Here is a 27,550-nt window from a genome sequence, read left to right on the forward strand (position 1 = left end):
AGGGGTAGATAGAGAGAGGGGGGGGAGAGAGAGAGAGTGGGAAAGGCAGTGGGGGGGGGCGAGAGAGTGGGAGGGTGTGCGAGAAAGGGAAGCAGAGCGAGAGGGGGAGTGGAGGGGGAAGCAGAGAGGGCGTGTTGTCCGGGGATGGGTTTGAGAATAGGAAACTTGGGGCAGAGTGGAGGAGATGGTGAGTTGAGACAGGGGGAGACGAGGGAAAATAGGCCCCGAAAAAGACTGAGGAGTGGGGCAATGGGGTTGGGAGTCAGGCAGGGGGCAGAGGGGAAGGGGTGGAAAGCTGGATTGGACAAAGTGCTGAAGGAGTTTGGATATGAAAATGTTGCAATGGAGTTTGCATTCGTCATCATCTTTGGAAAGGCCGTGTATTTTAAAAAAAACTCTTTCAAACTGGCATGTTTGGATTTGGAGCATAATTATAATTATGGATAGAAAATTGTGCGGGATGTGAAAATGAAAATTGCGTCAGGGTTGGAAGGTCAGGTGCGAATCTGAGGATCAAGTGGGGGAGCAGCAGTGTGGGGTGCACAGTGGGAAGCTGGCAGCGGTGAGTTGGGGTGGGTAAGTGGTAACGGGGAGGAAGAGCGTGAAGACTGGCAAGGTTGGTGAAAGGCGAGGTTGGCTCAGATCGGGGCTGAGGCTTGGCTGGTGCGAGTGGGAGTCGGTGGCATGCTGGTTGAGAGAGGCGGGTGTTTGAAATAGGATTGGAAAGTGGTTATAGAAATGAGCTAAACGATTGAGTCGGAGGAGTTGCAGTCAGAGAGAATAAATGGAGTGAGTGCTGGTGATTCAACTCGATGCTCGGCATCTTGTAATGCGGTTTCTATTGAAAAGTTTTCTTCAGAAGTTTCACCAGTTCTAATTCCCATTTTAAAAACTAGCATGTTTACAAATGGAGTGCAGTGTTGATTTTAAGCCAAGTGAATGAATATCTGTTAAAATTTTGGTTGTCGGAAGCTTTGTATCGTGTTGGTGAGCAGGCGAGTGCTGGCTCGCTTCGGGAAGTCCTTAATACCACAAGGAATTGGTATTTTGTCACTGGCAGCATTGAGGGGAGATTTTCCCTTGTTACAGCCTGCCGTTCAAATCTCTGTCGGAGATGCTTCATTTTTGTTTTGCCAATGTTTTCCTGAATCAAAGACGAAGCAATTTGGAAAAAAAGGTGAACCTTAAAGCAGTCGGTTGTGTTAGTGGGGAAACTGAGGGAGAGAGGAATTGAAGGTTCCTTATAAAGTTGCCCCTCATGTACGATGACCTTGAATCCTGCTGAGAGAGTTGCTGAAGACGGCTGGAATTGTAACAAGTTGCGACTAATTACTGACAATTACATTCCCCCTCAACGTTTGGACCCTGTGCCCCTCCCAGACTTGTCCCTCGATCATCGTGTGGGGATTAACTAGGGATTACTGCCAGTAATAGCAGCCACAACATTGACTTGGTAATCTGGTGGATGCAGCGCAATGAGTTTCGAGGTACCTATAGTTCGTAGCTTGGGACTGTAGGCCTGTCTCGCCCCCGCCCCTGCCTTAACCGCAGCGAGTTCCCACCTTCCCAGCTTCCAGTGTAGGGTGGAGTGGAAAAAAACCAAGGGGGGAGAGAGATGGAGTTTAGGGGGTGGGGGGGCAGCCACGATCTAATAAATTGGCCCAACAGGTTTGAGGGGCTGAATGGCCGTCTCTAACTACTCCCAGAAGAACCTAGGCACAACAGCTTGCATTTATATGGCGCCCCTTTCAAGGAAGTGAAACGCCCTGAGGCGCTTCGGGACTGAAACAAGCGACCGTTGAACCCAAAGCGGGGGGGGGGGGGTGAGGTTTCGGACAATGTTTAAGGAGCCACGCTCACAAGATTAAGTAGCGTGGGGCTTGAGGGCTGATAGCTCACATACTGTGGGAGGAATAGGGCTGGGGGGGTCATGGCGAGGTGATCTCGAGGAAGAGTGAGCATGTGGCAGTGTAAATCTGGAGGTTGCACAGGCGATGGGTGATTCGGAGTTGGTGCAGGCAAGGTTACTCACATGTATGTTCGACAATCTGGAGTTCACAGTGGCTGGCCAGCTGTTCAGGGGCTGGTTTAGCACAGGGCTAAATCGCTGGCTTTGAAAGCAGACCAAGGCAGGCCAGCAGCACGGTTCAATTCCCGTACCAGCCTCCCCGAACAGGCGCTGGAATGTGGCGACTAGGGGCTATTCACAGTAACTTCATTTGAAGCCTACTTGTGACAAGCGATTTTCATTTTTTCATTTCATTTTCAGGGCAGCATTGGAGTAAGTGAATCCCGAGGTGACGCAAGTGCATGTGAACAAAGGTGTTTGTATCTTCGGTGCTTGAAAGCCATATTTTAAAAAAATAAAATTGCTGGAAATTCTCCGGTCTGGCGACATTTGTGGAGAGAAAGAGAAACAGGGTTAACATTTCGAGTCCAATGTGACTCCTCTTCTGAAATGGGTTCCGGGGTCATATAGGACTCAAGTGTAACTCTTTCTCCGTAGATGCTGCCAGATCTGAGATTTTCCGGCACCTCCTGATTTTAGTTGAGATCTCCAGCAGCCACACTCGCCTTTTATTTTGACGTCAAATTTTACTTTGATAATGCTCCAGTGAAGTGCTTTGGGGGTGTTTTGCTGCTATATAAACACACGTTATTGTATATGTGGCTTATGAGAGGCTGCACAGACATCACCACAGTTTGTTGTTGTTGCGTGCATGTGTGCTGCTTGCCGAATCATCTCTCAGAAATTCAGGCGGCCTTTATGCCCTGGCGTTACAGTTCAGCATGAATCAGTTGATCTTCCCTTGGTTCCCAGTGTTTACTCTCCACGGCACTGGTCAGGTATCCGTGTGAATGGTGACACAGATTCCAGACGCTGTATTTGTGCTTCAGTGTAGCCAGTGTCAAAGACTGACATTGGTCCGCTTTAGCTGATTTATATCCATTTTACTATAATTGGGATGCCATTGGTGTAGTTTCTGGTGTTTTTCATAGTTCTCGGAAATATTCGGATCTAAAGGATTTTTAAAAAAACATTTAGAATACGCAATTCATTTCTTTTCAATTAAGGGGCAATTTAGCGTGGCCAATCCACCTACCCTGCACATCTTTGGGCTGTGGGGGCGAAACCCACGCAAACTCCACACGGACAGTGACCCAGAGCCGGGATTGAACTGTGAGGCAGCAATGCGCCACCGTGCTGCCCTGGTTTTGCATGTTTAAGTGGCACGGCGGTTAGCGCCGCTGCCTCGCGGCGCCAGGGACTCGGGTTCGATTTCGCCCTTAGGTGACTGTGCGGAGTCTGCACGTTCTCCCCGTGTCTGCGTGGGTTTCCTCCGGGTGCTCCGGTTTCCTCTCTCAGTCCAAAGATGTGCAGGTTAGGTGGATTGGCCATGATCAATGCTCGCTGTTACAAGGGTAAGGCCGAGGAGTGGGCCTAGATAGGGTGCTCTTTCGAAGGGTTGGTGCAGTTTTGATGGGCCAAATGGCCTCCTCCTGCACTGTAGGGATTCTATGGATGTGTCAAAGCGCTTTATATCCAGTGAGCTATTTTTGTAGTGTTGTCACTGTGGCCAAATAGGAAACACATCTTAGAGGGCATTTAAAAGTTTATTGGATAAACATATGGATGATAATGGCATAGTGTAGGTTAGATGGCTTTTGTTTCGGTGCAACATCGTGGGCCGAAGGGCCTGTACTGCGCTGTATTGTTCTATGTTCTATGTTCTAAGTAGCAGGGTTGATTTTTAGGGGTGTCAGGAAAGTTTATGACTCTGTTCTAACTTGGAGAGATGCTCCTGCAATGTATTTCAGGAGCTGTCTCCCAAATTCGCTATAGAAGCAATATTGAACAAAGCCTGACATCGGGCTTTCTCTCAAATGTCCCTCCAGTGCATCAGTGGATTGGTTTTATTTTTCTGTGAAGGAGTTTTGTTTACACCGGATTCCCATCCTAGAATTGACTTGTGGATTGATTCTCGCTGAGAAATTGCGCCAATGTCAAGACTGGGGTGTTTTCTGGGCTGTAGTAGGTTCGTTGGAATTAGTTGAAGATATTTCTGGAGGTTTCCTGGGGTGTTTTAACTTTTAAAAAGGTGCTGATGGATTTTTGGAGTTGCGAGAGGCAAGACCAGAGATTATTGGCCATCTCTAATAGCTTTTGAGAAGATGGTGGTGAAATGCCTTGAATGTAGCTGCCTGATCTGTTGGGCTGTTTTGGAGGACAGTTATGAGGCAACCACGTCACGGTCTGGAGCCATATACAGGCCCCACTGGGGAAGGGCAGCAGATTTCATTCCCTGAAGGGACCGATGGGTTTGAATAATCCTTTTTAAACTTTTAAAAACTTTTCCTAATTAAGGGGCAATTTAGCGTGGCCAATCCACCTAACTTGCACATCTTTAGGTTGTGGGGGTGAGACACAGGCAGGGACGGGGAGAATGTGCAAACTCTCAGAATAGAATAGAATTTACAGTGCAGAAGGAGGCCATTCGTCCCATCGAGTCTGCACCGGCCCTTGGAAAGAACGGACAGTGACCCGGGGCTGGGAAGGAACCCGGGTCCTCGGCTGCCGTGAGGCAGCAGTGCTAAACAGTGTCGCCCCTGGGTTTGAACAATCCTAATTGAATTGAAACTCCCCAGCTGCCTTGCAGGGATCTGAACTCGTGATTCTGAATCATTAGTGCAAGCCTCTGGGTTACCAATTCAGTAACATTGCCACACTGCCACCCTCCCTGTTTAGTTTGATTGCCTGCCGTTTTGCAATGTGACTGCATTGGCATTCTAACTATGGGGTTCACAATAGCCGAGTTTCCTCACCTGTGGTTTCTCACCTGCGGCTGTTGGGTGTGGAATTCCCAGGCTGCTCCTGAGAAGCACTAAGGTGCCAACCCCAGTGTGTGAGCTGCAAACTCTATTTTTCCCAGGGTTGCTGACGATTCTGGGAAGCAGCCGGACAATCTGACCAGGGAGCAGACACTGAGCGATAGATTCTTGTTGAGTAAATAGTCCCTAGGTTCAGCCTCCCAGGCTTTTGGCGCAGGGCTCTCGTTTGCACTGGCCGCTGAACCAGGGACTGAAATGAAAATCGCTTATTGTCACAAGTAGGCTTCAAATGAAGTTACTGTAAAAAGCCCCTAGTCACCACATTCCGGCGCCTGTTCGGGAGGCTGGTACGGGAACGTCTTTTGTACATTTAACTCAAAAGGCGCATGTTTCTTTGTAAGGGTTGGGCACAAAGGACAAGGAAGTGCAGTTGATACGTGAAGATTTGAAAGCTTGGCAAGGTTCCACATTGAGGGTCAACGCCGAAAATGCGATGTCGCAGAGAAAGGGTTAAAACCTGGTGCTGGATTGAACTTTGGTTTAAAAGCAACAAAAACAGAGCGCATAAGTAGGCCATCCTGGAGATCAGTTTCAGGATCATCCTCTATTTAATGTAGGCCACTGACAGGCACTCTAGTATCGGAAACAATATCTCCCAAGTTTACTGTTGATATATAAACTGGAGCAGTAACTCGGGTCAAGTCACGACGGTTAACCTTAATTTTGTGACGCTCGCTTTCACTCCAGTCTACATGGTGGCCATGCACTGGTCAGTGAGTGTTTCTTCCCTCTCCAAGAGAAAGTGGACTACCCTCATTGTTTATGTAGGCGGCCTCTGTTGTGCGTCTCGGATTTCTCGCTCCAACTTGCCATTGATTGAATTCAACGGGGAATGTGAAACACGCTCATCGTCGTAGATACACATTACAGTCATTACTGCAAAGTTACCAGTGGTTGTGCAAGTCTGCCGTACCGTTGTGGGGGTTGGGGGGGTGAGGCAAGGCCTGCCAGTACCCAGGGTGAGTTTATGCCAGGCTGTCAACAGTTAAAGCTCAGAAATTGACCCCTGGAAGAGCAGAGAGTAAAAGGCTGGCTCGGGTTTGATGAGAGACGCTGAACGGCAGTCCCCTGCGATCGGTGCGTTTCCTCGGCTGAAGCAAGATGCACGGGAAAGGTGGGGTGTGTAGATTTCCCGAACTATTTTTGGATCTTTGTGTTTGTGCGCGATGTCATCATTGGCGGAGCAGATGGGCCTTTTGTGACTGACTTGAGCATCTCCCCTGAGTCCAACATCCCGGTGTTAAGAGCTTCGGCGTTGTAAAAAAATCAGGTCGCAGACTTTTGGCGAGAACTGCAGCAAATGTCACAATCCATTAGGAACTGCCAGTGTTTCATTAGGAGCAGTGTTGATCCTTTGGAAGCCAATTGTAGGGTTAAAGTGCTGATAACATTTAAAAATTGTTCCTGGTTACCAAAGGCCAGCATTTAAATCCAGTGCACTAATCGGTTCATTCCTGTTGCCACTCTCTGAAACACGGTCAGTGTATTTGTGGTCAATCAGTTGGGCAAACTGTAATATCAGTGCTGCAGATGAAACCATTGCACCGTTCTGAGCACTAGGTAAAGCGATGAATATGCTGCATAATCATCCCCTGTCACAGCTTCTTTGTTGGTGTCAACGTAGTGGTGGTCACACCTCCGAGTTAGAAGGTGAGTTAGTGCTTCAAGTCCCGCCTGAGCACCCAATTTCCGGCTGACACTCCAGTGCGGTACCAAGGGAGTGCTGCACTGTCTGAGGTGCCTTCGTTTGGTTGAGCTGTTAAACTGAGGCCCTGTTTGCCTGCCAAGTGGATGTAAAAGGTCTCGCGGTCCTATTTTGAGTAAGAGCATGTGAATTTTCCCAGTGTCCTGCCCAATTACTTATCCCTCAGCCAGCATCGCCGAAACAGATGATCTGCTTCATATTGCTGTTCCTGGCTCTTTGAACAAACAATGAACAAAGAAATGTACAGCACAGGAACAGGCCCTTCGGCCCTCCAAGCCTGTGCCGACCATGCTGCCCGTCTAAACTAAAATCTTCTCCACTTCCTGGGTCCGTATCCCTCTATTCCTGCTCGGGGTGGGGGTGAGCACGTATATGCAGAGCTTTACTTTTCTCCTTGGCAGGTGTGTCTCGGGAAATTCATCTTCTGTTGCCAGGTAGTCCAAGAGGATCATTAGCCCTAGCTTGTGGGGGCAACAGTGTTCCCATAACACGAACCGATCATTTTGGGCTCAACGAGGACTTGTTTGCAGGACAGAATTTTTCATACTGACTCGCCCGGAGGGCCGTTACCCATGGCAAGGCCCCTGCAGTGAATTTCTCTATTTGGCTGACCATTTTCTCCGTTAAACATGCACTTAAATGCCATAAGAGGTTCGGGGACCAATAAAAGTGGTGCACTCTGGGACACCAAATAAGTTGTGGAGCTCAATTCACTACCTTGCCGTTTGATTTTCTGGTTGGGTGGGTGTGCTCCGGAGATTTAGGCCAGTGAGAGCGGTCGGATGATCCGAGTGGGGGTTAAACTACGTAACCTGTACTGCGAATCAAGAACTTGAAGCAAGTAGCCAACACATGAACGTCAAGCAAGGCTAGCCTTGTAGAAATATCCTGCCCGCCCTCCCCCACCTTGCTACCAGTTCATTGAGTAGTGGATTATGTGGAACGAGATTGGAGCAAGAACCCGATCAGTAATCTCCTTGAAGGGGAAGCTGGATAAATACTGAGTGCGGATTAGATTTGAAGGATGTACACGTGAGCAGCGACAGCACCACTTCAGAATCCATTCGTATTGGGTGACGGGGCAGGTCTATTTCTGTGGCACTCTAGGATTTGTACTGATTTATTTTTGGAATCCCATCTGTCCCCGTTTTCCCATGAAAACCTCTGGTGTTGGTTATCATAGAATTTACAGTGCAGAAGTAGGCCATTCGGCCCATCGAGACTGCACCGGCCCATGGAAAGAACACTTTACTTAAGCCCACACCTCCACCCTATCCCAGTAACCCCACCTAACCTTTTTGGGCACAAAGGGCAATTTAGCGTGGCCAATCCACCTAACCCGCACATCTTTGGACTGTGGGAGGAAACCGGAGCACCCGGAGGAAACCCACGCAGACACGGGGAGAGCGTGCAGACTCCGCACTGACAGTGACCCAAGCCGGGAATCGAACCTGGGACCCAGGAGCTGTGAAGCAATTGTGCTAACCACTGTGCTACCGTGCCGCCACACGGTGCCATTGATAGGAGGAAACTTTCTGTGAGGATGGGATGGAGTTGTAAAGGTAATTAAGGACGACTCCCAGCGGATGTCTCCAGGCCTAGAATGAGTAAATTTGCTTGTGCCCCATCTGAGGAACTTGTGCCCAGTTCCATTCACCTCACTACTTTCTACTGGGAGATTTTGACCTCTGGCTTTACTGAGGACAGGACTTGGAGAGGCTGTTTTAATGAGCAGTACCAGATTGTAAATGCAATGGATAAACAAATCCAGAAAAATCTTGAGAACTAAATTGCTAAAGGAGGCCCGAGCTTCACGCTGGCAAAGGGCAAATTTAGGACCAGATGCAGATAATTCTTCTGTGTAAAAGAACGGGCAGTGTTTGCAATAACTTCCCCGGTGGAGTCAGGGTGGGTATAAGATGCAACTCTGGGAAGGACCTTCCTCATTCATGATTATCTTGAGTAACAGTGAATCGGGTGGAATCCTGGAATACCTGACTTTACCTGTATCGTACATCTAAGCCTAATGTGTGGTGGCACAGTGGTTAGCACTGCTGCCTCACAGCGCCAGGGTCCCGGGTTCAACTCTGGCCTCGGGTGACTACGGAATTTGCACCGTGTCCCTGTGGGTTTCCTCCGGGTGCTCCGGTTCCCTCCCACCGTCCAAAGATGTGCAGGTTAGGTGGGGATAGGGCGAGGGAGTGGGCCTAGGTGTTCTTTCAGCGGGTCGGTGCAGGCGCGATGGGCCGAATGGCCCCCTGCACTGTAGGGATTGTATGGTTCCTTTGTTTAATGAATCTCTGCTTGAACGGAGTGGCTAATGTGGAATGGTTAGCACTGCCTCCTCTTCCCTTATGGGTGAAGAAGCCTGGATTAGATACTTTCACATCTTGAACCATTGCTTTATTATCTTTAGAAGCATTGAAATGCGAGTGTGGGCATTTATCTGGTATTGCTGGAAGGAGCAGATACAAGTGCGTTTATGCTTCATCCCCACCGTAGGATATCTGTGCCTGCTCTAGCAACAGATGCGTACTGCACAATGAATCCCCGCTTGTCACGAGTTGTGCTTTTCCCCTCCTCCCTTGTGCTAATGCTTTGGGCGTGGGTTTGTCCCTGTGATTGTCGCCGATCAATTTTGAACTGAACAGGCAGCCAAAATATGGCAGGCACTTTTTCCAATCTGGCAATTTAAGCTTTTTGTCGACGCTTGCCTTCCCCTGAAGCTGCAAAGGCCAAGGAGAAGTGACATGTTTCCAAAGAAGAAGAAAAATGTTGCACTGAAATAAAATTGCTTCAAAGGCTGGTGTCTGGTTTCGTAAATAGAAACACTCGGCTCATCACTGCAGAGATTTCATTCATTGAAAGGTCGTTAAGGAAATCTGGCATCAGATGAGAGTTGCGGATTGAGCAAAGCCTTCTTTAACACTGTAGCTTTGCCTTGCCTGAATCTTTGCGCTTGTTAAACTAAAGAATGTTGGCGCACAGATAGTTTTCTCTCGCTTTGATCCTCCTGGGGTTAGGATTGAGAGTAAGCTACTCTGCCACTCACACCCCCTCCACCTTTCACATCCCACCCCTCCCCAACTGTTTGCCTGAGCAAGATTGGTGGGTTGTGGGCCAAAATTCAAACCGTAGGTAGGAGACCTTCCACCCTTCATTGTCTGCTGAGACCCTGGCTTAAACTTTGCTGCCTCTTGCCTCAACTATTCCAATGATCCCACCTGTTGGCCTCCCATCTTTAGCCCTCCAGGAAACTCGGGTCTTCCAAAACTGCTGTCTGTTTCCTAACGCGCCTAATAGAATCCCTACAGTGCAGAAGGAGGCCATTCGTCCCATTGAGACTGCACCGACCCTCTGAAAGAGCAGCCTAACCAGGCTCCCGCCCTATCCCTGTGACCCCACATTACCTGCATATCCCTGGACACTAGGGGGTAATTTATCATGACTAATCCACCGAACCCGCACATCTTTGGACGGTGGGAGGGAGCAGGAGCACCCGGAGGAAACCCACGCAGACATTGGGAGAACGTGCAAACTCCACACGGGCAGTCATCCAAGGCCGAAATTGAATTTGGGACTCTGGCGCTGAGAGGCAGCGGTGCTAACCACTGTGCCGCCGTGCCGTCCTCAAGTTAACATTTCAGATATCACCCTGTACGTATTGACTACATTGGTTCCATGTCCATCAATGACTTCAACTTTAAAATTCTCATCCTTGTTTTCAAATTACCTCCATGGCCTTGACCCTATCTCTTAATCTCCTCCAGTTTCCCAACTTTCTGATATCTGTACTGTAATTTTTTGATCCCACCCACCATATCCCTGATTTTAATTACACTTATTGGTGACCATGCCTTCAGCTGTCTCAAGCCGAAACCCCCCCCCCCCCCCCCCCCCCCCCCCCGCTCTCCCCTCAAGGCGCTCCTTAAGCTTTTGATCTCCTGTCCTGTTAATTGAACTGTAGTTCGCTGTCCAGTTTCATTTGCAAATTGTGCAAAAAGGTGCTATATAAATGCAAGTTGTCAGTTTGGTGAGCTAGTCTTCAGAGAACTGCCTCCTATCTCAGCCTCGCGTCTTGTGTCTGACTCAGGAATAAACGAATGACTAGGGTAAGAGTAGGGCCAGTCAAGGACAGTAGTGGGAAGTTGTGCTTGGAGTCCGAGGAGATAGGAGAGGTGCTAAATGAATATTTTTCATCAGAGTTCACACAGGAAAAAGACAATGTTGTCAAGGAGAATACTGAGATTCAGGCTACTAGATTAGAAGGGCTTGAGGTTCATAAGGAGGAGGTGTTAGCAATTCTGGAAAGTGTGAAAATAGATAAGTCCTCTGGGCTGGATGGGATTTATCCTAGGATTCTCTGGGAAGCTAGGGAGGAGATTGCTGAGCCTTTGGCTTTGATATTTAAGTCATCTTTGTCTACAGGAATAGTGCCAGAAGACTGGGGACAGTAAATGTTATCCCCTTGTTCAAGAAGGGGAGTAGAGACAACCCAGGTAACCATAGACCAGTGAGCCTTACTTCTGTTGTGGGCAAAATCTTGGAAAGGTTTATAACAGATCGGATGTATAATCATCTGGAAAGGAATAATTTGATTAGACATAGTCAACACGGTTTTATGAAGGGTAGGTCGTGCCTCACAAACCTTATTGAGTTTTTGAGAAGGTGACCAAGCAGGTGGATGAGGGTAAAGCAGTTGATGTGGTATATATGGATTCCAGTAAAGCGTTTGATAAGGTTCCCCACGGTAGGCTACCGCCGAAAATATGGAGGCATGGGATTCAGGGTGATTTAGCAGTTTGGATCAGAAATTGCCTAGCTGGAAGAAGACAAAGGGTGGTGGTTGATGGGAAATGTTCAGACTGGAGTCCAGTTACTAGTGGTGTACCACAAGGATCTGTTTTGAGGCCACTGCTGTTTGTCATTTTTATAAATGACCTGGAGGAGGGCGTAGAAGGATGGGTGAGTAAATTTGCAGATGACACAAGTCGGTGGAGTTGTGGACAGTGCGGAAGGATGTTACAAGTTTCAGAGGGACATAGATAAGCTGCAGCGCTGGGCTGAGAGGTGGCAAATGGAGTTTAATGCAGAAAAGTGAGGGGTGATTCATTTTGGAAGGAATAACAGGCAGACAGAGTACTGGGCTAATGGTAAGATTCTTGGCAGTGTGGATGAGCAGAGAGATCTCGGTGTCCATGTACATAGATCCCTGAAAGTTGCCACCCAGGTTGAGAGGGTTGTTAAGAAGGCGTACGGTGTGTTAGCTTTTATTGGTAGAGGCATTGAGTTTCTGAGCCATGAGGTCATGTTGCAGCTGTACAAAACTCTGGTGCGGCCGCATTTGGAGTATTGTGTGCAATTCTGGTCGCCACATTATAGGAAGGATGTGGAAGCATTGGAAAGGGTGCAGAGGAGATTTACCAGAATGTTGCCTGGTATGGAGGGAAGATCTTATGAGGAAAGGCTGAGGGACTTGAGGCTGTTTTCGTTAGAGAGAAGAAGGTTAAGAGGTGACTTAATTGAGGCATACAAGATGATCAGAGGATTAGATAGGGTGGACAGTGAGAGCCTTTTTCCTCGGATGGTGATGTCTAGCACGAGGGGACATAGCTTTAAATTGAGGGGAGATAGATATAAGACAGACGTCAGAGGTAGGTTCTTTACTCAGAGAGTAGTAAGGGCGTGGAATGTCCTGCCTGCAACAGTAGTGGACTCGCCAACACTAAGGGCATTCAAATGGTCATTGGATAGACATATGGACGATAAGGGAATAGTGTAGATGGGCTTTAGAGTGGTTTCACAGGTCGGCGCAACATCGAGGGCCGAAGGGTCTGTACTGCGCTGTAATGTTCTATGTTCCTACCGTTACAGGACAGGAAACCAGTTTTGTACCTTTGTTATGGGCCAGGGTTTAGAGAACTCAAAGTGTATCATGGAGTTCACCTGCCCCACAACTTTTAATAGATTGTGGCATGGGGAGCACACGGCCCACTCTACAGGTGTGGTACAGCAGAAATGGAAAAGTATTTTTTAAAGCAAAATAAAGTTTATTCTATGAACTCAAGTTAACCTTTTTAAAACATACAGTGAACATCTTAGCAACCATTAATTCAAATACAACCCCCAAAGAATACAACACTAAGTAATCTTTAAACTTTCCTTTTAACATCCAGAAGACTTACAGAAGCGCATCAGCCATTGATGCAAGTACGTTGGAAGTTGCAATGCACAGGTGGAAATGGCTGTACTAGCCTGCATTTTCAAATTGAACCAGTTGTCCTGATGTAGACTTTGTAATTGTGGGCCAGGGCTGCTTTTGAAATCTTCCTCAACATAACCACGGTAGCACAGTTGCTTCGCAACTCCTGGGTCCCAGGTTCGATTCCCGGCTGGGTCACTGACTGTGCGGAGTCTGCACGTTCTCCCCGTGTCTGCGTGCGTTTCCTCCCACAAGTCCCGAAAGACGTGCTGTTAGGTAATTTGGACATTCCAAATTCTCCCTCTGGATTGGCTGTGCTAAATTGCCCCTTAGTGTCCAAAAAGGTTGGGTGGGGTTATGGGGATAGATGTGGGCTTGGGTAGGGTGCTCTTTCTAAGGGCTGGTGTAGACTCGATGGGCCAAATGGCCTCCTCCTGCACTGTAGATATCGGGGCAGTGACAGAGGTGGGGGTGGGGGGGATGCTGCTGCTCTTTAAAAACGACCAAGCGGTGAAAATCCAGCGACCAGCTCTGGAGATTTGTGACTCGAGGCTTATCTCTTTCCTTGGACGGCTTTTGTGTTGTTAATTGTGCGAGGCGAACTTGCTGGCATTTTTCCCAGGAAGATTTAGCCTGTGAAGTTTGGATGGGGGGTTGGGGAGGGGGCGGTTTGAGGTTTCAGCTTGATTCCGGAATCAGTGGTGACAAGACATTTTGCAGTAATTTACTTCAGAGGCTGGAGATGGTGTGTTTTTTTGGGGGGGGTTTTGTTTTGTCAAGAGAGCTCTGTACATCTGTGTCTTCTCTCCCCGCCCACCCTCCACCAGTACAGGAGCTGTCGGCACTTGTTTTCCTTCTGCTTCCATCTCCGTATTTCCAACCGGCTCGATAGGAGTGAGGTTCACACTTGTTTAATTTAGGCAGGGAGAAGACATTTCTTTGATGTGCTCGGTCATTGAGACACGTGTTTCCCAGGCTGAATGCCGTGGCTGAGCTCGCTTGTGTCTTCATCCCGAGGCCGGCACAGCAGCCTTTAACTTGTGGGAAGATGCTGCGATAGAGATCCTTGTGACAGTGTGGTGACAAAAGAGGGACGGTGATCGGCGAGGAGGTAGCAGGCAGCCTCTCTGACTCAGCCTGCACAGAGGGCAGGAGAACACTCCACACGGGGAAGAGTGCTCTGATACTCTGAGACCCAGAGGTGCTGTGAAACTAAAGCTGCAACACAGCTGGTTCAAACCATGGAGGTGGGAGTGTATACCTACAATATTACTGAAGTTAAAAGGCTGCAGATTCTGTTGCATGTTTCTCAGATCTTTGTAGGGTCCAGGAGTTTAAGCGACCTAGATTTTGGTCAGTTTAAAAGGCAGGTTGTGCAGCTGACTCGCGCTATATTGCTATAAACATTGGGATGTTGTTTCTGGAGCTCTGATGAAACGTATTATTGGGCAAGTTACATGTTTGAATGAAGAAGGAGCCTATTTTACTGTATGTAACAGCTGAACTTGTCTCTCTCTCTCTCTGTTTCTGTCTCTCTCTCTCTCTGTTTCTCTCTCTGTTTTTCTCTCTCTCTGTCTCTGTCTCTGTCTCTCTGTCTCTCTGTCTCTCTGTCTCTGTCTCTCTGACTTTCCCTCTGACTTTCTCTCTGTCTCTGACTCTCTCTCTGTCACTCTCTCTCTCTGTCTCTCTCTCTCTGTGTGTCTGTGTGTGTGTGTCTGTGTGTGTGTGTCTGTGTCTCTGACCCTCTCTGTCTGTGTCTCTGACCCTCTCTGTCTCTCCATATCTGCTTTCCTGTTTTGAGACCAGTTCTTTACTGCTCTAACCAGCCTCTTGGCTTCACAGCAGCTTGCATGTATTTATTTTTTATCCTTTGATGGGATGCGGGTGTCTCTGGCAAGGCCAGCGTGTATTGCCCATCCCCGTGTTGCCCTTGAACTGACTGATTTTCTAGGTCTTTTTAGAGGGGTAGTTAGACCCCCATTGCTGAGGGTCTGGCAAATCCGGTAAGAATTTTCTTTCCGAAAGGACCAGATGGGGATTAAAACATTTTTTTTAACCACAATCGCTAATAGTTTCGCTAGACCAGCTTTCAATTGCAGATTTTGTTGCACTTAAATTTCACCAGCTGCTGTGGTGGGATTTGAACCCCTGTCCCCAGAGCATTAATGTGGTCTCTGGATTGCTCGTCAAGTGACATTACCGCCACGCCACCGTATCCCTCTGCCTTTAATGTTGTAAAATGCCTCGAGGCATTTAGCAGAATGTGTTACTGGTCCACTCATTAATCGGTGACTTAAAAGCTTGGTCAGCGAGGCGTTCGAAAAGTAGGGCGTGGATAAGGGCGTCGCAGTGGTTAGCACTGCTGCCTCACAGCTCCAGGGTCCCAGGTTCGATTCCCGGCTTGGGTCACTGTCTGTGCGGAATCTGCACGTTCTCCCCGTGTCTGCGTGGGTTTCCCCCGGGTGCTCCGGTTTCCTCCCACAGTCCAAAGATGTGCAGGTTCGGTGGATTGGCCGTGCTAAATTGCCCCTTGGTGTCCAAAGGTTAGGTGGAGTTACGGAGATAGGGCGGGGGAGTGGGCCTGCTCTTTCGGAGGGTCAGTGCGGGCTCAATGAGTCGAATGGCCACCCTCATCGCTGTAGGAATTCTATGATTTAGGGAGGAGGGAATGCCACAGCTTGGGGTTCAGGCAGCTGCAGGCATCGCCATCAAAGGTCTGGGCAATTAGAATTGGGTTGCTCCAGAGGCCAGAATTAGAGATTAAAAACAGCAGGTCTGGCAGCATCTGCGGAGAGAGAAAAAGAGGTTAATGTTTGAGGTCAGGATCTTCCATCAGAACAGAGCGGTTTTGGCTCAAGGCTAACAACCCAGAAGTAGAGTGTTTAAATTTGATTGGGGACTTAGGTTCAATTAATCTGCTGGGTTGTTAATTTTGACAGTAATAATCTCCATGAGCAGAAACGCAAGACTGGGAGTAGACCATTTGACTCCTCCACCATTCACGCTGATCTTCTACTCCACTCCCCACCCTATCCCCATATCCTTTGGTTCCCTCGTCCAAATATCTACGGATCTCATCTTTAAAAATACTGAATGTTCACAGCCCTCTGGTGTAGAGAATTTTAAAGATTCACAACCCTTCTGCATGAAGCAATTTCTCTCCATCACCAGTCCTAAGTGACTGACCACTGATTCTGGACACCCGTCAGGGGGAAGTAGCCTCTCAGCTTCTACTCGTCGAGCTCTCTTAGTTTTATGTTTCAATGGGATCGCTGCTGATTAACTCCAGATAATGTAGGCCCATTCTTTTCAATCTCATCCTACCATGATCTGCTATGATCTGGTCCCAATTGGAGACGAGGAGGTTATTTGAGCCATCTTCATTCATCTGTTCTGAGAATCATCGAATTCCTGCAGTGCAAAAAGAGGCCATTCGGCCCATTGCGTCTGCATCGACTTTCTGAAAGAGCATTCTGCCGACTCCCCATAACCTCCCTTAACCTGCACATCTTTGGATACCAAGGGCCAATTTATCATGGCCAATCCGCCTAATCTGCACATCTTTGGACTGTGGGAGGAAACTGGAGCATCCGGAGGAAACCCACGCAGACACGGGGAGAACGTGCAAACTCCCCACACTCGCCCAAGGCTGGAGTTGAACCCGTGTCCCTGGAGCTGTGAGACAGTCGTGCTAATCACTGGCATCATGCCGCCCATCACACGTGCTCCAGCTCATCTTAGCTTATCAGGCGTGTGTCTCAGTGTGCATGCACGCGGATGTCAGTCTGCGCGTGCATGTGTTTAAGAATTCCCTAATGTCATACCTAATGTTGTCTGGTAGTTTTGAATTTGCATTGTCTAGTTTTCATCCTGCTGTTTAATTTAAAACCAGATTCTAGGTTTGCTGTTGTCCTCTTTACAAAAAAGGAAAGGAAGACCTTCATTGACGTGGTGCTTTTCACGTCTTTGGGATGTTCCAATGTGCTTTCCAGCCATTGAAGCACTGAGTTTTTGTTATTTGTTCTTGGGATGTGGACGTCGCAAACAAAGCCAGCATTTATTGCCTGTCCCAAATTGCCCTCGAACTGAGTGACCTTTTTAAAGAGTCAACCACATTGCTATGGACCTGGAGTCACATGTAGGCCAGACCGAGTAAGGACGGCAGATTTCCTTTCCTGAGGGACATTACTGAACCAGATGGGTTTTTACAACAATCGACAATGGTTTCATGGTCATCATTAGACTTTTAAAAAAAATATATATAAATTTAGAATACCCAATTATTTTTATGTCCAATTAAGGGGCAATTTAGCGTGGCCAATCCACCTCACGTGCACATCTTTGGGTTGTGGGGGTGAAACCCACGCAGACATTGGGAGAATGTGCAAACTCCACACGGACAGTGACCCAGGGCCGGGACTTGAACCCAGGTCCTCAGCGCCGCAGTCCCAGTGCTAACCAATGCGCCGCGCTCCGCCCCCTCGTTAGACTTTTAATTCCAGATTTTTATTGCATTCAAATTTCACCATCTGCCCTTTTGGGATTCGAACCTCAGGACCCCAGAGCATTACCCACCTCCCGTAGTCACTTGTGTAATGTGGGAAGCAAGGGATGCAGCTTGTGCACAGACACTCGCAAACAGCAGTGTGATCGTGACCAGATAATCGTGCGAGGCTTGCCAGAATCGTCCAGCTCCGGCCAATATTGTTTAGCAAAGCACTCACGTGCTCGCCAATCTGCTTCACTGAAATCTGTAATCGCGCTGAATCCGACTGTCCCTGTGAATTTGTGTGTGAACGAGGTGCAATTATCGATGAATATTTAGCAAAATGATAAATTTACTAAGGGCTTTAAGTCTCAATTTAAAAAAAAAAAAAAAAACTTTTTGTCCGGCTCCCTGAGATGCAGGGTAATGTTTATGGTGAGGTCAGGTTGTGAAGTGATTGATGTCTCTGTGTCTGGTTTGTGCGTCATTTCAAAAAGACGAGTTGCAGGGTTGCCTCATAGGAAGCATAAACGATTGCATAAATCATCCTGTGTCGGTGTGTGACAAGTCTATCAGCCTGCGCACACAGCCGACCCATGCAGCACCCTCTCTCAAACCCGCGCACTCGCTCTCAAATGTTCAGATTGAAATATCTTAAATTTATTCAGAGCGCTGAGCCGTTGGGAAAGTGATAAAAGATTGGAAAGCCGGGATACCGGAGCTGCAGTCGGACGCCCGTCTATCGCTGGCGCCTGGCAGCCATACAGCCGACGAGGGCATCCACATATGCGTGTAAGCAGCTATTGGATTTGCTCAAATCTGCCCCTGCCCCTGCTGTGAGAGCGCAGCACCCTGGGCTTTAGAATTGAGAGGAACGCAAGTGCACCCTTGGGCGAACAGAGTCGAGGATCTCTGCTCACAGCAGCAGAACTCGTCCATTTTTCTTCATTGTCATCAAAGCTGCTTCCCTTGTGTCAAGCATGATCCTATCCACAAACGATATGTCTGTTAGCTGTTGCTATGCTCCGCTGAGCACCCAAACCGGTTGTTGAGAGGTTCACAAGGACAACAGAGGGTGATGTTTTACTTCTCCTTTCTTCCCCTCCCTTCCCCACCTCCCTCTTTCCCTGACCCACCCAACCACAACTCCCTCCCCCTTGGCCCTCAGAGTCCCTCCGCCACAATTGGTTCAGTAATAGTGCACTTGTTTATCTTCAAATGCAGGGAGAGGTGATGCTGTGGTTATAATGTCGCTGGGATAGTAATCATGGGCTAACGCGCGGCAGACATCGGTTCCAATCCCACCGTGGCAGCTGGTGGAATTTAAACTCAATTAATAAATCTGGAATACAGAACATGCAGTGCAGAAGGAGGCCATTCGGCCCATCGAGTCTGCACCGACCCACCTAAGCCCTCACTTCCACCCCATCCCAGTAAACCAGTAACCCTTCCTCACCTTTTTGGTCACTAAGGCCAATTTATCATGGCCAATTCACCTAACCTGCACGTCTTTGGACTGTGGGAGGAAACCGGAGCACCCGGAGGAAACCCACGCAGACACTGGGAGGACGTGCAGACTCCGCACAGACAGTGACCCAGCGGGGAATCGAACGTGGGACCCAGGCGCTGTGAAGCCATAGTGCTATCCACTTGTGCTACCCTATATAGGAACAGGAGGAGGCCATTCAGTCCCTCGAGCCTGCTCTGCCATTTAATAAGATCATGGCTGATCTAACTCCCCATAAGTCCCCTGTCCTGCTGTTCAAGGACTCGACCCTCACAGCTTCCTGGGTTAGAGAATGCCAAAGACTCACCACTCCGAGAATAAATCCTTCTTCAAATCTGTCTTAAATGAGCACCCCCTTATTCTGTGACTCTGCCCTCTGGTCCTACACTTTCCCATGAGTGGAAACATCCTCCCAACATGTGCCCTGTCTGACACCTTAAGAATGTTACGTGTTCCAATCATATCACCTCTCATCCTTCTGAACTCCAAGGAGCACAGACCCAACCTGATTAATCTTTCCTCATATGGTAATCCCTCCATTCCCAGGATCATCCTAGTAAACCTCCTCTGTACGGCCTCCAATGATACATCTTTCCTTAAATAAGGGAACCAAAACTGTACACCACACTCTAAATGTGGCCGCACTCGACCCTTGTATAGTTGCAGCAACACCTCGTTACTTCTATACTCCAGCTCCCTTGAGGTAAGAGCCAGAATTCCATTTGCCTTTCCTGTTACCATTTACCTCTGTATGCTAGCTTTCTGGGTTTCATGAACAAGGACGACCCCCCCCCCCCCATGGGCAGCATGGTGGCCTAGTGGTTAGCACAGCTGCCTCACGGCGCTGAGGTCCCAGGTTCGATCCCGGCTCTGGGTCACTGTCCGTGTGAAGTTTGCACATTCTCCCCGTGTCTACGCGGGTTTCGCCCCCACAACCCAAACATGTGCAGGCACGTGGATTGGCCACTCTAAATTGCCCCTAAATTTGGAAAAAATGAATTGGATACTCAAAATTAAAAAAAAAAAAATAATATAAGAAAAATAAAATTAAAAAAAAAAAAAAAAACAAGGACGTCCAAGTGCCTCTGTGTGCTACACCTTCCTGCAGTCTCTCTCCATTTCAGTAATAATCATCTACCTCATTCTTCCAAAATGAACAACGTCACATTTTCTCGTGTTTAATTCCATTTGCAAATTTTTCTGCCCACTCACTTAACCTGTCAGTTTCTCTCTCTCAACTGTTTCTATCCTCCTCACAAAGGTGGGAGGGAAGGCAGGTTGTATCATCAGCAAATTTGGCCATAGTGCACTCTGTTCCTTCCTCCAAATAATGAATATATGCTGCGGTCCCAGCACTGATCCCTGTGGCACTGCACTGGTTAATGCCCTCCAACCTGAGAGAGGCCCCCCCATCGATACTGCGTCCTGCTAGTTAGTCAACCATCTTTCCATGCCAGAATATTACCTCCAACACCATGGGTGCCTATCTTGTGTATAGAATTTCATAGAATCATAGAATTTACAGTGCAGAAGGAGGCCATTTGGCCCATCGAGTCTGCACCGGCTCTTGGAAAGAGCACCCTACCTATCCCCACACCTCCACCCTATCCCCGTAACCCCACCTAATGTTTTGGGACACTAAGGGCAGATTGGCACGACCAATCCACCTAACCTGCACATCTTTGGACTGTGGGAGGAAACCGGAGCACCCGGAGGAAACCCACACAGACTCGGGGAGAACGTGTAGACTCCGCACAGACACTGACCCAAGCCGGGAATTGAGCCTGGGACCCTGGAGCTGTGAAGCAGCTGTGCTACCGTGCTGCCCTGTAGTAGCCTTTTGTGTGGCACCTTCTCAAATGCCTTTGAAAATCCAAATATACATCATCGACTCATTCTCCTCTATCTACTCTGGCTGATATCTCCCTAAAGAACTCTAGTAAATTAGTCAGACATGAATTCCCCTTCATGGAACCATGCTGACTCTGCTTGATCAGATTATGACTTTCCAAATGCACTGCTATTATCTCCTTAACAGTTGATTGTAATACTTTTCCAATAACCACTGGCCTATAGTTTCCTGCATTTTCACTCCTTTTTGAACAAGGATGCTACATTGGCAGTTTTGCAATCCTTTGCACAGTTCTAGAATCCAAGGATTTTTGGAAAATGGCTACCAATGCACCCACGATCTTTGTAGCTACCTCCTTTAAGACCCTGGGGTGCAAAGCATCGGATCCAGGGGACCTTTAACCCCATTAGTTTGCCTAAAGCGAATTATCTGATGATTCATAGAATCATGATTATGAGTGTCCTTAATTCCTCCTCCGTATTTTTTACTATTTCTGGGATGCCTGTAGTGTCGTCTACAGGAAAGACCGATGCAATATGTCGATTTAACTCCTCCGCCCTTTCCGTGTTCCCCATAATTACTACCCCATCTTCCTTCTTTAAAGGGCCAATGATTTTTACTTCTCCCTTTTAATGCACTCAAAAAAACCTCTGTCTATTTTTATGTTTCTCACTCACCTGCCCTCATAGTTTATTTTCTCCTTCCTGTTTTTTTTTTGTAGCCCATCTTTGCTGCATTCTGAATCCTTCCCAGTCCTCTGGCCTACCATTGACTTTTGTCATGATGTGGAGATGCCGGCGTTAGACTGGGGTGGGCACAGTCTTACAACACCAGGTTAAAGTCCAACAGGTTTGTTTGGAATCACTAGCTTTCGGAGAGTAGTTCCTTCAGGTGACTCACCTGATGAAGGAGCTACTCTCTGAAAGCTAGTGATTCCTAATGAACTTTTGTGATCTTAGATACTTCTGCTTTCAACTTAATACTCTCCTTAATTTCCTTGGTTGCCCATGGTAGGTTCTTCCTCCCCTTAAGAGTCTTTCCTCGTTGGGATGTATTTGTGCTGGGTGTCATCAATTATCTCCAAAGATGTGCAGGTTGGGTGGATTGGCCATGCTGAATTGCCTCTTAGTGCCCAAAGGTTAGGTGGAGTTACGGGGGTAGGGCCTGGGTAAGGTGCTCTTTCGGATGGTTGGTGCAGACTCGATGGGCTGAACGGCCGCCTTTTGCACTGATTCTGTGATCTCTGTAACTCATGCCTGCCACTGCTCCTATTCTATGTGACCACTCCACTTTGGCCAATTCCATACTCACCCCCACCTAATTCCCCTTTAAGTTTAACACTGATATTTCAGTCCCAGTTTTCTCTCACTCAACCTGAATGCTTACTTCCATCATGCTGTGATCACGACTTCCTAGGGGATCCTTAACCTTGAGATCATTTATTTAAACTACCGCATTACATGTTACCAGATCCAATATAGCCTGATACCTAGTTGGCCCCATAGCACATTGCTCCAAGAAACTACCCCAATGCACTCTTTATGAATTCATTCTTTTGGCTGCTGTTTCCAATTTGACTAGCCCAATCTATATGAAAATTAAAGTTGCCCGTGTTCCTTTGACATGCATTTATTATTTCTTGATTCAAATTCTTTCCTGCAGTGTGGCTACTTTTCAGGGGCTTATACAAAACTCTGACCCCTCCTTTCCTTTGGTACTTCTCACAGCCACAAAAACCGGCTCCTCATCCTCTGACCCTGATTGTCTCTCCGAGCTGTGCTTATTTTCTCTCATTAGCAGAGCTACCCCACCGTCTCTTCCTTTCCACCTGCCCTTTCTAAAATGCAAATAACCCTGAATATTGATTTGATGTCTTTGAAATCAAGATTCAGTAATGGCCATTAGATCATACCCATTTAACGCTATTTGTGCCATGAACTCCGTTATCTTGTTTTATGCTCCACGCATTAAGAGACAGAACTCTTAATTTTGTTTTTTATAAAACACTTTTCCTTACACTAAGCCCATCTTTGCCTTTTATTCCCTGCCTTCCTCTTTTGCTTTCACTTTTTCTGCCTTTTGTTTCTAACCCAGTTTCCATCTCCTTTAACTCGCTACTCAGGTATCCCCTGCCCTGCCATACCTGTTTAAAGCCTCCCTCACAGCACTAGCAAATACCTCTGAAAAGATATTGGCCCTGTTCCTGTTTGGGTGTAACCCATCCAGTTTGTACAAGTCTCAACAATGGCTCGGGAGTCTGAAACACATCGTCCTAAACACCCCTCTAGCCACGCCTGTCCTCCTATTTCTCCTCTCACTAGCTGCTTAATTTATCACCTAACTCCCTGTACTTTCTTTCAGGACCTCATGCCTTTTTAAAAAACTGTCATTGGTACCAATGTGTACCATGACTGCTGGCTGTTCATCTCTCTTTCCCCCCCCCCAAAAAAAAATGTTTGCAGTCGCTCTATGATACCCTGGGTCCTGTAGCACCAGGGATGTCATCCTTGAATCACTTTTGTGGCCACAGAAATGCCTATCCGTTCCCCTTACAATTGAATCACTTTTCTTTTTCCTCTTCGTCTGCGCAGACGAACCACCCATGGTGTCACGGACTTGGCATTCACTGCATTCCCCAGGGCAGTCATTACCCCAACAGTGCCCCAAACAATGTATCGGATTCAGAGGGCTAGCGCCCCAGGGGACTCCTGTACTGCCTGCCTACCTCTACTCTACCTGCCAGTCACCCATTTCCTTTCTGCCTGTGCAGATCTAGCCTGGGGTGTGACCACCTTTTTAAATGTTCTATCCACAAAAGTCTCAGCCTCACGGATGCTCCAGAGTGACTCCAGCCTCCACTTGAGCCCCGATACATGGATTTTCAGTAGCTGCAGCTGCACACATGTTCATCCTGGGCACTCGAGGTGTCTCTGGTCTCCCACATAGCACAGGAGGAGCATTCCACATGACCAAGCTGTCCTGCCGTGACTTGCCCTTCGATCACTCCCCTTACTACTTCCATGTTGAGAATATTAATAACACTGAGGGCCTTCTGGTTCTGCTGACTCTGCAACAACAGTCTTTACCTGTATTCTTGCAATGCTATCAAACAGTAGAATAGGCACTCGCAGTTCCTACTTACCAGTCTGTAGGTTCCCCAGACTGTTTCATTGATATGTTGACTGCAGGACTGCATAAAGCTGTTCTCCGTAATGGGGACCATGACAACTATTACTGATTGTTGTAAAAATCCATCTGGTTCACTAAACGTCCTTTCGGGAAGGAAACCTGCCGTCCTTAACCCAGTCTGGCCTATATGTGACTCCAGACCCACAGCAACATGGTTGAGTCTGAACTTCTCCTTGAAATGGTCCATCGATTGGGGGTGTTGGGGGAACAAATGCTGGCCTTGCCACATCCCATGAGCCAGTAGAACAAAATAAAGTCTTTCCTCACAAATGACCCAGCGGCAGGCACTTAAAGATCAGATCGAAATCTCTCCTGCAGCATTGGAACGAGGGCAGCATGGTAGCATAGTGGATAGCACAAATGCTTCACAGCTCCAGGGTCCCAGGTTCGATTCCTGGCTTGGGTCACTGTCTGTGCGGAGTCTGCACGTTCTCCCCGTGTCTGCGTGGGTTTCCTCTGGGTGCTTCGGTTTCCTCCCACAGTCCAAAGATGTGCAGGTTAGGTGGATTGGCCATGCTAAATTGCCCTTAGTGTCCAAATTGCCCTTAGTGTTAGGTGGGGTTACTGGGTTATGGGGATGGGGTGGCGGTGTGGGCTTGGGTAGGGTGCTCTTTCCAAGAGCCAGTGCAGACTCGATGGGCCGAATGGCCTCCTGCACTGTAAATTCTATGATTTCTGAAGGCGTGACTGTGGCAGTGGTGGAGGAGCCGTCAACTGAGCTGGCGAGAGGGGAGTTATGCGGCCCATGACTTAGCCAGCTGTGGGTGCCGAATACTACACTCCATTTGCGCGTGCGGAACCTCTGAAGGGCTCCAAGAAATGTCCGGTCCCTCCCAGCAAAATATCTCTTCCATTTTTCTGATTTCAGTAAACTCTGGAGGTTAGACGATTTCGTCCGGCCTGCGAATGATGACCTCAAACCATATGGCTGAGTGTCGCTCCGAGCGGTCTCTCTTCCACCTCTAACACGAGCAACCCCAGGTAACTGCAAATCTCGGACTTCTTTGCTAGTTTCCATAATTTTGGTGCTGTTTTGCTCACTGCTTTATGACTTTGGAGCTTGCAATTTTGTTTGACTATTTTTAATTCAACATGAGCTTAAATGGTACAGCGGGATTCTGAACTAGCAATTGCAGTTGTTAAAAGTTCAAATCCCACTCTGGCGAACTGAGAGATAGTCAATCCAATGAATCTTTGAGAGCTGGCATCACAACATCAAAGTCGCTGAACTGTCATAACAGGGGTCACTATTCCTCAGCTAATATCCCTATAATGTTACCGCTTGTCAGACTTGTGAAGCACAAATTGGCGGTCACACCTCCAGCATTTATTTATATAGAACATAGAACATTACAGCGCAGTACAGGTCCTTCGGCCCTCGATGTTGCGCCGACCTGTGAAACCACTCTAAAGCACTATTCCCTTATCGTCCATACGTCTATCCAATGACCATTTGAATGCCCTTCGTGTTGGCGAGTCCACTACTGTTGCAGGCAGAGCATTCCACGCCCTTACTACTCTCTGAGTAAAGAACCTACCTCTGACATCTGTCCTATATCTATCTCCCCTCAATTTAAAGCTATGTCCCCTCGTGCTAGACATCACCATCCGAGGAAAAAGGCTCTCACTGTCCACCCTATCCAATCCTCTGATCATCTTGTATACCTCAATTAAGTCACCTCTTAACCTTCTTCTCTCTAACAAAAACAGCCTCAAGTCCCTCAGGCTTTCCTCATAAGATCTTCCCTCCATACCGGGCAACATTCTGGTAAATCTGTTTTCCAATGCTTCCACATCCTTCCTATAATGCGGCGACCAGAATTGCATGCAATACTCCAAATGCGGCCGCACCAGAGTTTTATACAGCTGCAACATGACCTCATGGCTCCGAAACTCAATGCCTCTACCAATAAAAGCTAACACACCGTACGCCTTCTTAACAACCCTCTCAACCTGGGTGGCAACTTTCAGGAATCTATGTACATGGACACCCAAGATCTCTCTGCTCATCCACACTATCTTACCATTAGTCCAGTACTCTGTCTTCCTGTTATTCCTTCTAAAATGACTCACCTCACACTTTTCTGCATTAAACCCCATTTGCCACCTCTCAGCCCAGCTCTGCAGCTTATCTATGTCCCTCTGTAACTTGTAACATCCTTCTGCACTGTCCACAACTCCACCGACTTGTGTCATCTGCAAATTTACTCACCCATCCTTCTACGCCCTCCTCCAGGTCATTTATAAAAATGACAAACAGCAGTGGCCCCAAAACAGATCCTTGTGGTACACCATTAGTAACTGGACTCCAGTCTGAACATTTCCCATCAACCACCACCCTTTGTCGTCTTCCAGCTAGCCAATTTCTGATCCAAACTGCTAAATCTCCCTGAATCCCATGCCTCCCTATTTTCTGCATTAGCCTACCGTGGGGAACCTTATCAAACGCTTTACTGAAATCCATATATACCACATCAGCTGCTTTACCCTCATCCACCTGCTTGGTCACCTTCTCAAAGAACTCAATAAGGTTTGTGAGGCATGACCTACCCTTCACAAAACCGTGTTGACTATGTCTAATCAAATTATTCATTTCCAGATGATTATACATCCTATCTCTTATAAACCTTTCCAAGACTTTGCCCACAACAGAAGTAAGGCTCACTGGCCGGGGTTGTCTCTACTCCCCTTCTTGAACAAGGGGGCAACATTTGCTATCCTCCAGTCTTCTGGCACTACTCCTGTAGACAAAGATGACTTAAAGATCAAAGCCAAAGGCTCAGAAATCTCCCTAGCTTCCCAGAGAATCCTAGGATAAATCCCATCCGGCCCAGGGGACTTATCTATTTTCACACTTTCCAGAATTGCTAACACCTCCTCCTTATGAACCTCAAGCCCTTCTAGTCTAGTAGCCAGTATCTCAGTATTCTCCTCGACAACATTGTCTGTTTCCTGTGTGAATAATAACGAAAATACCGTTATAAATGCTGGAGGAGTCGGTGGCGCGGTAGTTAGCACGGCTGCCTCATGGCGCCGAGGTCCCAGGTTCGATCCTGACCCTGGGTCACTGTCCGTGTGGAGTTTGCACATTCTTCCCGTGTCTGCGTGGGTCTCACCCCCACAACCCAAAGATGTGCAGGGTAGGTGGATTGGCCACGCTAAATTGCCCCTTAATTAGAAAAAAAGTGATTGGGCACTTAGAAATTAAGCTGGCAAAATATCCAAGCCGAAATAGCTTGAAAAGCAAACACCTGCGTTCTCTCGGATTGTGTTTTAGGGATCCTTAAGGGGGAGGGGGAGCAGCCCCAAGTCGTGGTCCACATAGATACCAACGACATAGGTAGGAAAGGGGATAGGGATGTAAGGCAGGAATTTAGGGAGCTAGGGTGGAAACTTAGATCTAGGACAAACAGAGTTATTATCTCTGGGTTGTTACACTTACCACGTGCTAGCGAGATGAGGAATAGGGAGAGAGAGCAGTTGAACACGTGGCTACAGGGATGGTGCAGGAGGGACGGTTTCAGATTCCCGGATAATTGGGGCTCATTCTGGGGTAGGTGGGACCTCTACAAACGGGATGGTCTACACCTGGACCAGAGGGGTACCAATATCCTGGGGGGGAAATTTGCTAATGCCCTTCGGGAGGGTTTAAACTAGTTCAGGGGATTGGGAACCTTTTTTAAAAAATATATATTTTATTGAAAATTTTTCGATTGGGA

The 27,550-nt window shown here is 47.8% G+C and overlaps 1 protein-coding gene across 7 annotated transcripts in view; it reads left to right on the plus strand.

Moving 5' to 3' along the window:
* Nucleotides 1–27,550, plus strand: part of LOC140404474 (casein kinase I-like) — a 291,996-nt gene that overhangs the window by 1,133 nt on the left and 263,313 nt on the right. For 5 of the 7 annotated variants that reach the window (XM_072493065.1, XM_072493073.1, XM_072493069.1 and 2 more), the window contains exon 2: nucleotides 24,700–24,812. The exons of 1 other annotated variant lie outside the window; for it this stretch is intronic. The gene's annotated coding sequence lies outside the window, so the exon portion shown is untranslated. Of the gene's footprint in view, nucleotides 1–13,697; nucleotides 14,045–24,699; nucleotides 24,813–27,550 lie in introns of those variants that run through there. One more of the 7 variants, XM_072493066.1, reaches the window with a different exon arrangement.

The sequence above is a fragment of the Scyliorhinus torazame genome, chromosome 30 (genome assembly GCF_047496885.1).
Source record: "Scyliorhinus torazame isolate Kashiwa2021f chromosome 30, sScyTor2.1, whole genome shotgun sequence".
Classification (NCBI taxonomy): Eukaryota; Metazoa; Chordata; class Chondrichthyes; order Carcharhiniformes; family Scyliorhinidae; genus Scyliorhinus; species Scyliorhinus torazame.